Raw genomic sequence first — 12840 nt, 5'->3', positions numbered from 1 at the left:
TATATCACCTGTGCAGTAAGAAATGATCATAGTATCTGTGTAAATGTAACACAGATCAGGGCTCCTTTACACTGGTAAGCTGCGTCTACACGTGCACGCTACTTCGAAGTAGCGGCACCAACTTCGACGTTAGGTGGTGAGACGTCGAAGTCGCTAACCTCATGAGGAGATAGGAATAGCACCCTACTTCGACGTTCAACATCGAAGTAAGGACCGTGTAGACGATCCGCGTCCCGCAACGTCGAAATTGCTGGGTCCTCCATGGCGGCCATCAGCTGGGGGGTTGAGAGATGCTCTCTCTCCAGCCCCTGCGGGGCTCTATGGTCACCGTGGGCAGCAGCCCTTAGCCCAGGGCTTTTGGCTGCTTCTGCGGCAGCTGGGGATCTATGCTGCAGGCACAGGGTCTGCAACCAGTTGTCAGCTCTGTGTATCTTGTGTTGTTTAGTGCAACTGTGTCTGGGAGGGGCCCTTTAAGGGAGCGGCTTGCTGTTGAGTCCGCCCTGTGACCCTGTCTGCAGCTGTGCCTGGCATCCCTATTTCGATGTGTGCTACTTTGACGTGTAGACGTTCCCTCGCTGCGCCTATTTCGATGTTGGGCTGAGCAACGTCGAAGTTGAACATCGACGTTGCTGGCCCTGGAGGGCTACGTCTACACGTGCACCCAACATCGAAATAGCTTATTTCGATGTTGCGACATCGAAATAGTCTATTTCGATGAATAACGTCTACACGTCCTCCAGGGCCGGCAACGTCGATGTTCAACTTCGACGTTGCTCAGCCCAACATCGAAATAGGCGCAGCGAGGGAACGTCTACACAGCAAAGTAGCACACATCGAAATAAGGGATCCAGGCACAGCTGCAGACAGGGTCACGGGGCGGACTCCACAGCAAGCCGCTCCCTTAAAGGGCCCCTCCCAGACACACTTTCATTAAACAGTGCAAGATACACAGAGCCAACAACTAGTTGCAGACCCTGTATATGCAGCACGGACCCCCAGCTGCAGCAGCAGCAGCCAGAAGCCCTGGGCTAAGGGCTGCTGCCCACGGTGACCACAGAGCCCCGCAAGGGCTGGAGAGAGAGTATCTCTCAACCCCCCAGCTGATGGCCGCCATGGAGGACCCCGCTATTTCGATGTTGCGGGACGCGGATCGTCTACACGTCCCTACTTCGATGTTGAACGTCGAAGTAGGGCGCTATTCCCATCCGCTCATGGGGTTAGCGACTTCGACGTCTCGCCGCCTAACGTCGATTTCAACTTCGAAATAGCGCCCAACACGTGTAGACGTGACGGGCGCTATTTCGAAGTTACTGCCGCTACTTCGAAGTAGCGTGCACGTGTAGACGCAGCCGAGGACGTGTAGACGTTATTCATCGAAATAGACTATTTCGATGTCACAACATCGAAATAAGCTATTTCGATGTTGGCTGCACGTGTAGACGTAGCCGTAGAGTGATATGGGGGGAGGGACCTTTATGAGAAAAACGAGATCTAAACCCATTGTCACCTCATATTGAAGGGAAAGGCTGTTGCAATCCATTCTTTTTCATTAAAATAAAATGGCGGGGGGCGGGGGAGGGCAGGGAAGGTGGGGGGAGGGGTGGTTTGAGAGCCTTGCAGCCGGTTCAGCAAGATTTGGACTTAACTATACACTTTGATGCTATGTCTCCAATGGATTCAGAGGACAGCAATGAGACTGAATAGTGGGAAACATCCAAATTAACTTACAATTAACAGTAGATTAATTAGGAAAAAATGTTTATGCATGAAAAAATCTGATAGGATATTATTCAACATCAGTTTGTCTTAATAATGTAAAAGATTTGTTTTGTTTGATGTGTCCAAGTAAAATTTCCCTGTATCTGTACTAGTGCAGAGACCTTAAAGGTTGCTATTCATCAGAAAGTTTCAATGGCACCATTTGTTTTATGATGCAGTACGTAGAAATTTGGTTTTTAATTGTGTATTTGATGTAGTAGTATCTAAAAGGTTACCTGACTTGCTATAGCATTAGCGATTCCTTTCATTGTGCCAAAAATTTTAAAACCTAGGCTGCGTCTACACGTGCACGCTACTTCGAAGTAGCGGCAGTAACTTCGAAATAGCGCCCGTCACGTCTACACGTGTTGGGCGCTATTTCGAAGTTGAAATCGACGTTAGGCGGCGAGACGTCGAAGTCGCTAACCCCATGAGCGGATGGGAATAGCGCCCTACTTCGACGTTCAACATCGAAGTAGGGACGTGTAGACGATCCGCGTCCCGCAACATCGAAATAGCGGGGTCCTCCATGGCGGCCATCAGCTGGGGGGTTGAGAGATACTCTCTCTCCAGCCCTTGCGGGGCTCTGTGGTCACCGTGGGCAGCAGCCCTTAGCCCAGGGCTTCTGGCTGCTGCTGCTGCAGCTGGGGGTCCGTGCTGCATATACAGGGTCTGCAACTAGTTGTTGGCTCTGTGTATCTTGCACTGTTTAATGAAAGTGTGTCTGGGAGGGGCCCTTTAAGGGAGCGACTTGCTGTTGAGTCCGCCCCGTGACCCTGTCTGCAGCTGTGCCTGGCTCCCTTATTTCGATGTGTGCTACTTTGGCGTGTAGACGTTCCCTCGCTGTGCCTATTTCGATGTTGGGCTGAGCAACGTCGAAGTTGAACATCGACGTTGCCAGCCCTGGAGGACGTGTAGACGTTATTCATCGAAATAGCCTATTTCGATGTCGCAACATCGAAATAAGCTATTTCGAAGTTGGGTGCACGTGTAGACGTAGCCCTAGTTACCAATATATAATCTGCAGAATTAAAATTTAATTTCAGATTTGTTTCCAATCTGTTGTTTAATATGAATGCCTATTTCAGATTCACAATGCAGATTTATTCTTTCTTTCAATTACTGATGCAGGTTGCATGCATTATTATGATCTCTGTATCTCTTATAAAAAGGAATAGATTTTAATTATAATAATATTCAGAACATTCACTTAAATTTGTCTTCATTTAAAGAAATAATCAAAGCATTTCCTTCTGCTATATATACTTACTGAGTTCAAGACTGTGTGTGATATTATAAATATTAGAAAATTAGATTAAAAATTCCCTTTATCCTTTTTCTTTCCTGAAATGCTTTGAAAACATGATTTCAGGTACATTTGTGGGTTTATAGAATGACGTATAGGGCATATTGCCTCTTCTGGCTATATTTGGTGGACTGCTGTGCTGAACTGAAGAAGTGATTCAGCTTGAGCGACTCATCCAATAAAATGCCTCCCTGTGTACGTGCAAACAACTTCAGCAATTCACTGATAGCAACAGCATGTCTTCTAAGACATAATTCTTTATTTATGCAAATAAAAAGGAACTGTGGGGCCAAATCTTTTCCTTCAGATAAGGTGTGTGTTTTTTTTAATAGCAGCAAAACACACATGCAAATTGCCTCATTTCCTATAAAATCCCAGGGACAACAAGGCAAAAAGTAGTTTATTTGAACATAGTTAGGCCAGATCAATGCTATGCCATATAGGCTATGTCTACACGTGCCCCAAACTTCGAAATGGCCATGGCCATTTCGAAGTTTACTAATGAAGCGCTGAAATGCATATTCAGCGCTTCATTAGCATGCGGGCGGCAGTGGCGCTTCGAAATTGACGAGCCTTGCCGCCGCGCGGCGCGTCTAGACGGGGCTCCTTTTCGAAAGGACGCCACCTTCTTCGAGCCAGGCACAGCTGCAGACAGGGTCACGGGGCGGACTCAACAGCAAGTCGCTCCCTTAAAGGGCCCCTCCCAGACACACTTTCATTAAACAGTGCAAGATACACAGAGCCAACAACTAGTTGCAGACCCTGTATATGCAGCACAGACCCCCAGCTGCAGCAGCAGCAGCCAGAAGCCCTGGGCTAAGGGCTGCTGCCCACGGTGACCACAGAGCCCCGCAAGGTCTGGAGAGAGAGTATCTCTCAACCCCCCAGCTGATGGCCGCCATGGAGGACCTCGCTATTTCGATGTTGCGGGACGCGGATCGTCTACACGTCCCTACTTCGATGTTGAACATCGAAGTAGGGCGCTATTCCCATCCGCTCATGGGGTTAGCGACTTCGACGTCTCGCCGCCTAACGTCGATTTCAACTTCGAAATAGCGCCCAACACGTGTAGACGTGACGGGCGCTATTTCGAAGTTACTGCCGCTACTTCGAAGTAGCGTGCACGTGTAGACGCAGCCATGAGGAGATAGGAATAGCGCCCTACTTCGACGTTCAACGTCGAAGTAGGGACAGTGTAGACGATCCGCGTCCCGCAACGTCGAAATTGACGGGTCCTCCATGGTGGCCATCAGCTGGGGGGTTGAGAGACGCTCTCTCCAGCCCCGCAGCTCACTGGTGGCCGCGTGGAGCGGCCCCTTAAAGGTCCCCTCCCCCGCCCTGACTGCAGGAGGCTGAGGCAACGTGCAGGCTCCTGCCTGCACATGCGGCGGCGAGCCTGCACAGCCCTCAGCCCCTGACAGCAGCCATGGCTGCCCAGCAGCCCCCCCAGCGCCCCCAGGGGACCCCCCCCAGAGGAGCCACAGCAGCCAGGGCAGCCAGAGGGCCACACAGTCTGGGAAGCGGCAGCGGGGCCCCTCTTGGATGGAGGCCGAGATGCGGGACCTGCTGGGGCTCTGGAGCGAGGAGGAGGTGCTCCAGGTAATGGGGAGCAAGAGGCGGAACGCGGATGTGTTCGCTCGGCTGGCCGACGGCCTGGCTGCCCGGGGTCACCCTGCCCGCACTCCGGACCATGTCCGGAGTAAGGTGAAGGAGCTGCGGCAGGGTTATGCCTGGGCCCGGGATGCGGCCAGCCGATCTGGGGCCGCCCCCGCCACTTGCCCCTTTTACAGGGAGCTCAGGGACATCCTGGGCTCCAGGCACACCTCCTCCCCTCTGGCCACCCTTGACACCTCGGCTGACGAGCCCCAGCAGGCCCTGCAGCCGGGCTCCGCCCCATAGGTAAGCCCCGCACCCCGGGGACCCCCCCCCGGAGGCCATCCCCGGGACATCGCGGCAGGAGGAGGAGGAGGAGGAGGAGGAGGGGGGGGGCTCCTCCTCCACCGATTCCAGCCTGCAGATCCTCCTCCTGCCATCCCGGAGCAGCAGCAGGGCCTCCGACCCCCGGGGATCTCCGGACCGTGGGAGCGGACCCACAGGTAGGTACCCCTCTCGAGTGGACACCCCGGGGCTTGAGGGGCAGGGGGAACAGAGATGTGTCCAGGGCCCCCCACACACTCACATGGCCATGGCCCCAAGGACACCAGGGCCATGGCCCTCACAGCACTGCAGCCATCAGCCCCTGCCCCCCGCCACCCTGCATGACAGTGCCATGCCCCATCCTCGGGCCAGGGGGGAGCGGAACCTCGAGGGGCCCCCGGGCGGAGGGGGTCGGACACCCCGCAGCAGCAGCATGCGATGGAGTGGGGGGAGTGCCAAAGGGAGACTCAGGCTACATATGAGCCACAAGAGCCGAGGAGCTCCCAGGGCCAAAGGAGGATCCTGGCGCTACTGCTGGGCTGTAGGGGCGAGGGGCCCGGGACGTGGCCCCCCCCCTTGTTGGACAGACTTTGGGGACTGGGTGGGTGGTGTGGGTGTTTCCCCTGTTTGCCCCGTCCCCCCCTGTACATAGTTCTCCCCGTTCTCCTCCCTGCTTTTTGTTTTTCTTTTGATGGCGCACAGTGCTTTCGTTTTTATTGTTGTACATAGTTTTATTTGTGCCCATCTTGGTTTTGTTGAATGTTTGTCCCTCCTTTTTGGTTTCTGTCTCACATATATATATTTTTTTATTTAAAAAAAAAAAAAATTCGTGAGGACAAAAAAAACATTTACGTTCACCCACAAGTTCGTGCTGTCATTTCTCCTGGACAAGTGGGGGGGGGGCGGTGGGGTGGTCCATGGTGTGGGCGTTGGGGCAGGAGTGTGGGGGAGGAAGGGGCGGGCAGTAGGGGGCCTGGGCAGAGTTCACCCCGCGGCCTGGTCGTCGAAGTGGGCCCGCAGGGCCTCCCGGACCCGGGTCCCCTCTGGGTCCACCTGCCGACTGGGGGCAGCAGGTGGCTGGAGGTGTGCCCTGCCGGCCTCGGCGGCCCAGCCCTGAAGAAAGCTCTCCCCCTTGCTCTCCACGAGGTTGTGCAGGGCGCAGCAGGCACCCACAATCTGGGGGATGTTGTTGGGGCTGGCATCCAGGCGGGTGAGGAGACATCGCCATCGTCCCTTGAGGCGGCCAAATGAGCGCTCCACCACCTGGCGCACACAGTTCAGGCACTGGTTGAAGCGCTCCTGGCTGGCGGAGAGGTGGCCCGTGTAGGGGCGCATGAGCCACGGCCGGAGGGGGTAGGCCGAATCCGCGATGATGCAGAAGGGCATGGTGGTGTCCCCCAGAGGGATCTCCCGCTGGGGGATGTAGGTCCCCGCCTCCAGCCGGCGGCACAGGCCCGAGTTGCGGAACACCCAGGCGTCGTGGGTGCTGCCAGGCCAGCCCATGTAAATGTCCTGGAACAGTCCCCGGCTGTCCACCAAGGCCTGCAGGACGACTGAATGGTAGCCCTTCCGGTTGAGGTATCGGCCTCCACTGTGGTCCGGGGCGCGGATGGGGATGTGAGTCCCATCCAAAGCCCCGAAGCAGTTGGGGAAGCCCAGGGTGGCAAAGGCGGCAACAGTGGCACGTGGGTCCCCCAGCCTCACGAGCCTGTGCAGGAGCATGGAGTTGATGGCACGCACGACCTGCAGAGAAAGCACATGGGACAGCCCCAATGAGGGGTGAGCAGGGTGTGCATGGCCCTGCCCTGCCCTGCCCTGGCCCCCCTGCCCTGCTCTGCCCTGGCCCCCCTGGCCTGCTCTGCCCTGGCCCCCCTGGCCTGCTTTGCCCTGACCTGCCCTGACCTGCCCTGGCTCCCCTACCCTCCCCTGCCCTGCCCTGGCCCCCCTGCCCTGCTCTGCCCTGCCCTGGCCCCCCTGGCCTGCCCTGCCCTGGCTCCCCTGGCCTGCTCTGCCCTGCCCTGCCCTGCCATGGCTCCCCTACCCTCCCCTGCCCTGCCCTGGCCCCCCTGCCCTGCTCTGCCCTGCCCTGGCCCCCCTGGCCTGCCCTGCCCTGGCTCCCCTGCCCTGCCCTGCTCTGCCCTGGCCCCCCTGCCCTGCCCTGGCCCCCCTGCCCTGCTCTGCCCTGCCCTGCCCTGCCCTGCCCTGACCCCCCTGCCCTGCCCTGCCCTGCCCTGCCCTGCCCTGGCTCCCCTACCCTGCCCTGCCCTGCCCTGGCCCCCTGGCCTGCCCTGCCCTGGCTCCCCTGCCCTGCCCTGCCCTGCCCTGCCCTGGCCCCCCTGCCCTGCCCTGCCCTGCCCTGCCCTGGCCCCCCCTGCCCTGCCCTGCTCTGCCCTGGCCTCCCCCTGTGGGTTCTCTTACCTCCATGAAGACAGCCCCGACGGTGGCCTTTCCGACACCAAACTGCTGCCCCACGGATCGGTAGCTGTCCGGAGTGGCCAGCTTCCAGACAGCGATGCCGACCCATTTCTCCACAGGGAGGGCACGCCACATGGCAGTGTCCCGGTGCCTGAGTGCGGGGCTGAGCCACTGGCACAGCTCCAGGAATGTCTGTCGGGTGATCCTGAAGTTCCGGAGCCAGTGGTCGTCGTCCCACTCCCCAAGCACCAGCCGCTCCCACCAGTCGGTGCTGGTGGGGTAGCTCTACAGCCGCCGGCGTGTGAGGCGGGGGGTGGAGCGGGGTGCTGCAAGGGTAGGGGCTGAGCCCTGCTGCCCTGGGGGCATGTCCTCCCCTGGGGCAAGAAGGTGCTCAGCTGCCCCCAACATGACAAGAGCCCAGGCAAGCCCTGTTCCTGCCAGGAGGGCTGGGTGGACCTCTAGCTGCTGCTGCTGCTGCTGCTGCTGCTGCTGGGGGTCCATGACTGCGGCGCCCGGGGTCTGTGTGCCTATATGGCTCGTCAGACCGCGTGCTGTGCAGGCTGAGTGTATGTGGGAGGGGCCCTTTAAGGGAGCGGCTAGCTGTTGCCCCAGAAGCGCTAGTCCGCCCGTTGACCCTGTCTGCAGCTGTGCCTGGCATCCCTATTTCGATGTGTGCTACTTTGACGTGTAGACGTTCCCTCGCTGCGCCTATTTCGATGTCGGGCTGCGCAACGTCGAAGTTGAACATCGACGTTGCCGGCCCTGGAGGACGTGTAGACGTTATTCATCGAAATAGCCTATTTCGATGTCGCAACATCGAAATAAGCTACTTCGATGTAGGGTGCACGTGTAGACGTAGCCTTAATTTGGGAGTGTTTGTGTTCCTTTCTATTTTCCTCACTAGGATTTGACTTCCACTTTTTAAAAGCTGCCCTTTTCTCTCTCACTGCCTTTTTAACATGGCTGTTAAGCCATGGTGGTTCTTTGTTAGGTCTCTTACTGTGTTTTTTTATTTGGGGTATACATTTAAGTTGGGCCTCTAGTATGGTGTCTTTAAACAGTTTCCATGCATCTTCCAGGGATTTTAGTTTAGTTACTCTACCTTTTAGTTTCTGTTTAACTAGCTTCCTCATTTTAGTGTAATTCCCCTTTTTGAAATTAAATGCCAGAGTGTTTGACCGCTGCAGTGGTCTTCCCAACACAGGAATATTAGAAGTTATTATATTGTAGTCACTATTTCCAAGCGGTCCAGTAACAGTTACCTCTTGGACCAGATCCTGCGTTCCAGTCAGGACTAGATCGAGAATTGACACGCCCCTTGTGGGTTCCTGTACTAGCTGCTCCAAGAAGCAGTCATTTACGGCATCAAGAAATTTAATCTCTGAATCCCGTCCTGAGGTGACATGTACCCAATCAATATGGGGATAATTGAAATCTCCTATTATTACTGTGTTTTTTATTTTGATAGCCTCTCTAATCTCCCTTAACATTTCAGCATCACTATCACTGTCCTGGTTAGGTGGTCGGTAATATATTCCTTATGCCATATTCATATTATAGGAATGAATTGTTATCCATAATGATTCTATGGAACACTTTGATTCCTTTAGGATTTTTGCTTCATTTGATTCTAAATTATCCTTCACATATAGTACCACTCCACCACCTGCACGACCTGTTCTGTCTTTCCGATATAATTTATACGCCGGTATGATAGTGTCCCACTGATTGTCCTCATTCCACCATGTTTCTGTGATGCCTATTATGTCAACTTCCTCCTTTGATATGAGGTACTCCAGTTCACCCATCTTATTAGACAGACTCCTAGCATTTGCGTAAAAGCACTTTAAAAAACTACCACTATTTATATGTCCACCTTTCACAGAGGAGTTGGATTTTTTTATATGCGATTGTTTCATATCTGATCTTGCCCATATATTATTTCCCACGTTCCCTATCTGACTAACTTCTAGGGAATCCCTATCTATGGAGCCTCGTGTAAGAGAAGTCTCCGTCCGATCCAGGTGCTCCCCCGCACCAATCGGCTTTCCCCCACCTCTTAGTTTAAAAACTGCTCTATGACCTTTTTAATGTTTAATGCCAGCAGTCTGGATCCACCTTGATTTAGGTGGAGCCCATCATTCCTGTATAGGCTTCCCCTATCCCAAAAGTGTTCCCAGTTCCTAATAAATCTAAACCCCTCTTCCCTACACCATCGTCTCATCCACGCATTGAGACTCTGAAGTTCTGCCTGTCTATCTGGCCCTGCGCGTGGAACTGGAAGCATTTCAGAGAATGCCACCATAGATGTTCTGGATTTCAGTCTCTTTCCTAGTAACCTAAATTTGGCCTCCAGAACATCTCTTCTACCCTTCCCTATGTCATTGGTACCAACATGTACCACAACCACCGGCTCCTCCCCAGCACTGCCCATAAGTCTGTCTAAATGCCTCGAGAGATCCGCAACCTTCTCACCAGGCAGGTAAGTCACCATACGGTTCTCCTGGTCATCACAAACCCAACTATCTATATTTCTAATGATGGAATCCCCCACTACTAAAACCTGCTTCTTCCTAACAGCTGGCGCTCCCTCCCCCGGAGAAGTATCCTCGGTGCGAGAGGATACCATAGCACCCTCTGGAAGGAGGGTCCCAACTATGGGATGGTTTCCCTCTGCTCCCATTGACTGCTCTCCTTCCCTGAGCCTTTCATCCTCCGTAACAGCATCAGAACTGTCAGATTGGAGGTGGGACAGCCCTACTATGTCCCGGAAAGTCTCATCAACAAACAGTTCTGCCTTCCTTAGCTCCTCCAGTTCAGCCACCCTGGCCTCCAAAGCACGCACTCGGTCTCTGAGGGCCAGGAGCTCCTTGCATCGAGCGCACATATACGCCACCCGCCCACAGGGTAGGTAGTCATACATATTGCACTCAACACAATAAAAAGGATAGCTCCCACTCTGCTGTTGGGCCTCTGCCTCCATTTCCTACTCTAATTATACATGAGGGTTTAATTAAATGTTTCAGATAGAGGTTGTTATAAAGGATTTAAGTTTAAGGGCAATAGAAGTCACTGGCTCCCTCCAAGCTCCCGCTCTCAACTCCCCTCTCAAAACTCCCTCCTGTTAGCACTCACCCTGTTTGCAAGTACCCGGTCGCAAAGCTCTGAAAGTGCATTTTTCTCATAGCTAGAAGTCATAAGACTTGCAGAAACAGTTGGGTGTGACAGCTCACTGAACTTAACTATAAAGTTAGTTAAAGCTCCTTGATTTACGAATATCTTAGAGAGAGACAGACAGACAGACAGAGAGACAGAGAAGCCACTACCTTACTCATGGATTTTCTAGTGGTGGGAATGCAAATATAGGGCTGGAATGATTGATTGATTGATTGATTTTGATGGAGCTGTCTATGTCAGTAAAAAAGCAGCAGCCAGGAAAAAACAGCAAGCCATGAGATAACATATCCGAAAGAGAAAGCTAAGAGACCTTTTGAGATCTACTGCTGTATGGAGAGAGGCTTGGAACTGACAGCAAGAAAATGGTGTCCTGTTTAACTCCATCTTCAGTGAGGAGGGACCTTTTGTATATTCTCACCAACATATCAGGTTTGCATCAAAGAAATCTGAAGAGGTTCAACAAAGAGAAAGGCAAGGTCCTGCATTTGGGATGGAAGAATCCCAAGCATTGTTACAGGCTGGGGACTGACTGGATAAATAGCAGTGGAGCAGAAAAGGACCTGGGGATTGCAGTGGATGAGAGGCTAGATATGAGTCAACAGTGTGCCCCTGTAGCCAAGAAGGCTAACAGCATATTAGGGTGCATTAGGAGAATCATTTCCAGCAGAAGTTATTATTCCTCTCTACTCGGCACTGGTGAGGCTACATCTCGAGTATTATGTCCAGTTCTGGCCCCCACCCCCCCAGTGTAGAAAGAATGTAGACGCTTTGGAGATGGCTCAGCAGAGGGCAATGAAAATGAATTAAGGACTGGAGCACATGACCTATGAGGACAGGCTGAGAAATTTGAGCTTAAGTAGTTTGCAGAAGAGAAGACTGAGGGGTGATTTGATAGCAATCTTCTACTTTGTGAAAGGGGGCTCTAAAGAGGGTGGAGGGAGACTGTTCTCAATGGGGACAGATGGCAGAACAAGGAACAATGGTCTGAAGTTACAGAGGGAGAGGTGTAAGTTGGATATTAGGAAAAACTATTTCACAAGGAGGGTGGTGAAGCACTGGAATGCATTACCAAGAGAGGTGATGAAATCTTCATCTCTGAGATGGTTTCTATGTGTGGCAGTCCCACTGAGTAAAGGAACTAAGGCTTAATACAAAGAGCTGATTCTTTCAACAATTTTCTGGTGAGCAACTGAGACATAAGTAGTGGAGAAAGAAGTTAAAATTCTGGCCCCCAGTCAAGTCGATTTCAAAACTTTCATTGACTTTAATGGGGCCAAGAATTCACCCTTAGAATTTCTTGCAAGTAATTTCTTCCTACCTTTTTAATATACATCTCATAGGTATATGTAGAACTTTCTCATCTTCTCTGATATAACTGGAAAAGAACTGAATTTTCAGGCACTCTCAATTAAAGTGTAAGAATGTGCCTAGTTCAATCTGACAATAGTGAGCAAAATTCAAATTTTAGAAAATTCTTTCTTACACACATTTGAGGTAAAATTTTAAATTAGGATCAGTAGTAAGTATTAAAATTGACGCAAATATTTCCCTACTTTTCTAGTTTGGTATCTTATCCTATGCTTTTCTTCCATTTGTCTTTCAAAAATAAATTAAACTGTTTGAGTGTTTTATATATTTTAGACAGTATATGGGTACCACATTTTTCTGGAATTTATCTATTCTAAGGATGCTAACCCTCTAACATCCATACCTTTTGATGTTCTTTTGCATTTATCATTTCTATACACATGGTTAGTGGTCAAAATGAGGTAGTAGTAGTAGCATCCTTCAGTCTATGGATCACACCCTTCGTAGTTCCATTTGGGATCATCATTTGCAATGCCGACTGTGACTGTGACGGCCCACATGAGACTGACAGTCCTTGCTGCATCTGTTGCATGTGTAATGGGTGTCTGGCAGGTCCTTACTGTGCTTTCTGTGGGCTCGCTTCTCCTCTGCTAGCTGTCTGATCCTCATCTCACCCTTCTGAAGGCCCTTGTGTAGTTCCTGGCTCCATCTGCTGCAATAGTCTGCCAGCTCCTCCCAGCTGTCTGGCTCAATGTCTACCTCCCTGAGGTCCCTCTTGCAAACATCTTTGTAGTGCGATTGGGGGTATCCGGGAGGTCTTTTGCCGGAGGCTAGCTCACCATACAGGATGTCTTTTGGGATCCTTCCATCATTCATCCTGTGGACGTGGCCAAGCCAGCGGAGCTGCTTCTGCCAGAGGAGGGTGTGCATGGTTGGGATTCCAGCTTGCTCAAGGATGG

The sequence above is a fragment of the Carettochelys insculpta genome, chromosome 4, assembly GCF_033958435.1.
Source record: "Carettochelys insculpta isolate YL-2023 chromosome 4, ASM3395843v1, whole genome shotgun sequence".
In the NCBI taxonomy this organism is placed as follows: domain Eukaryota; kingdom Metazoa; phylum Chordata; order Testudines; family Carettochelyidae; genus Carettochelys; species Carettochelys insculpta.
This window is presented reverse-complemented; position numbering follows the sequence as displayed.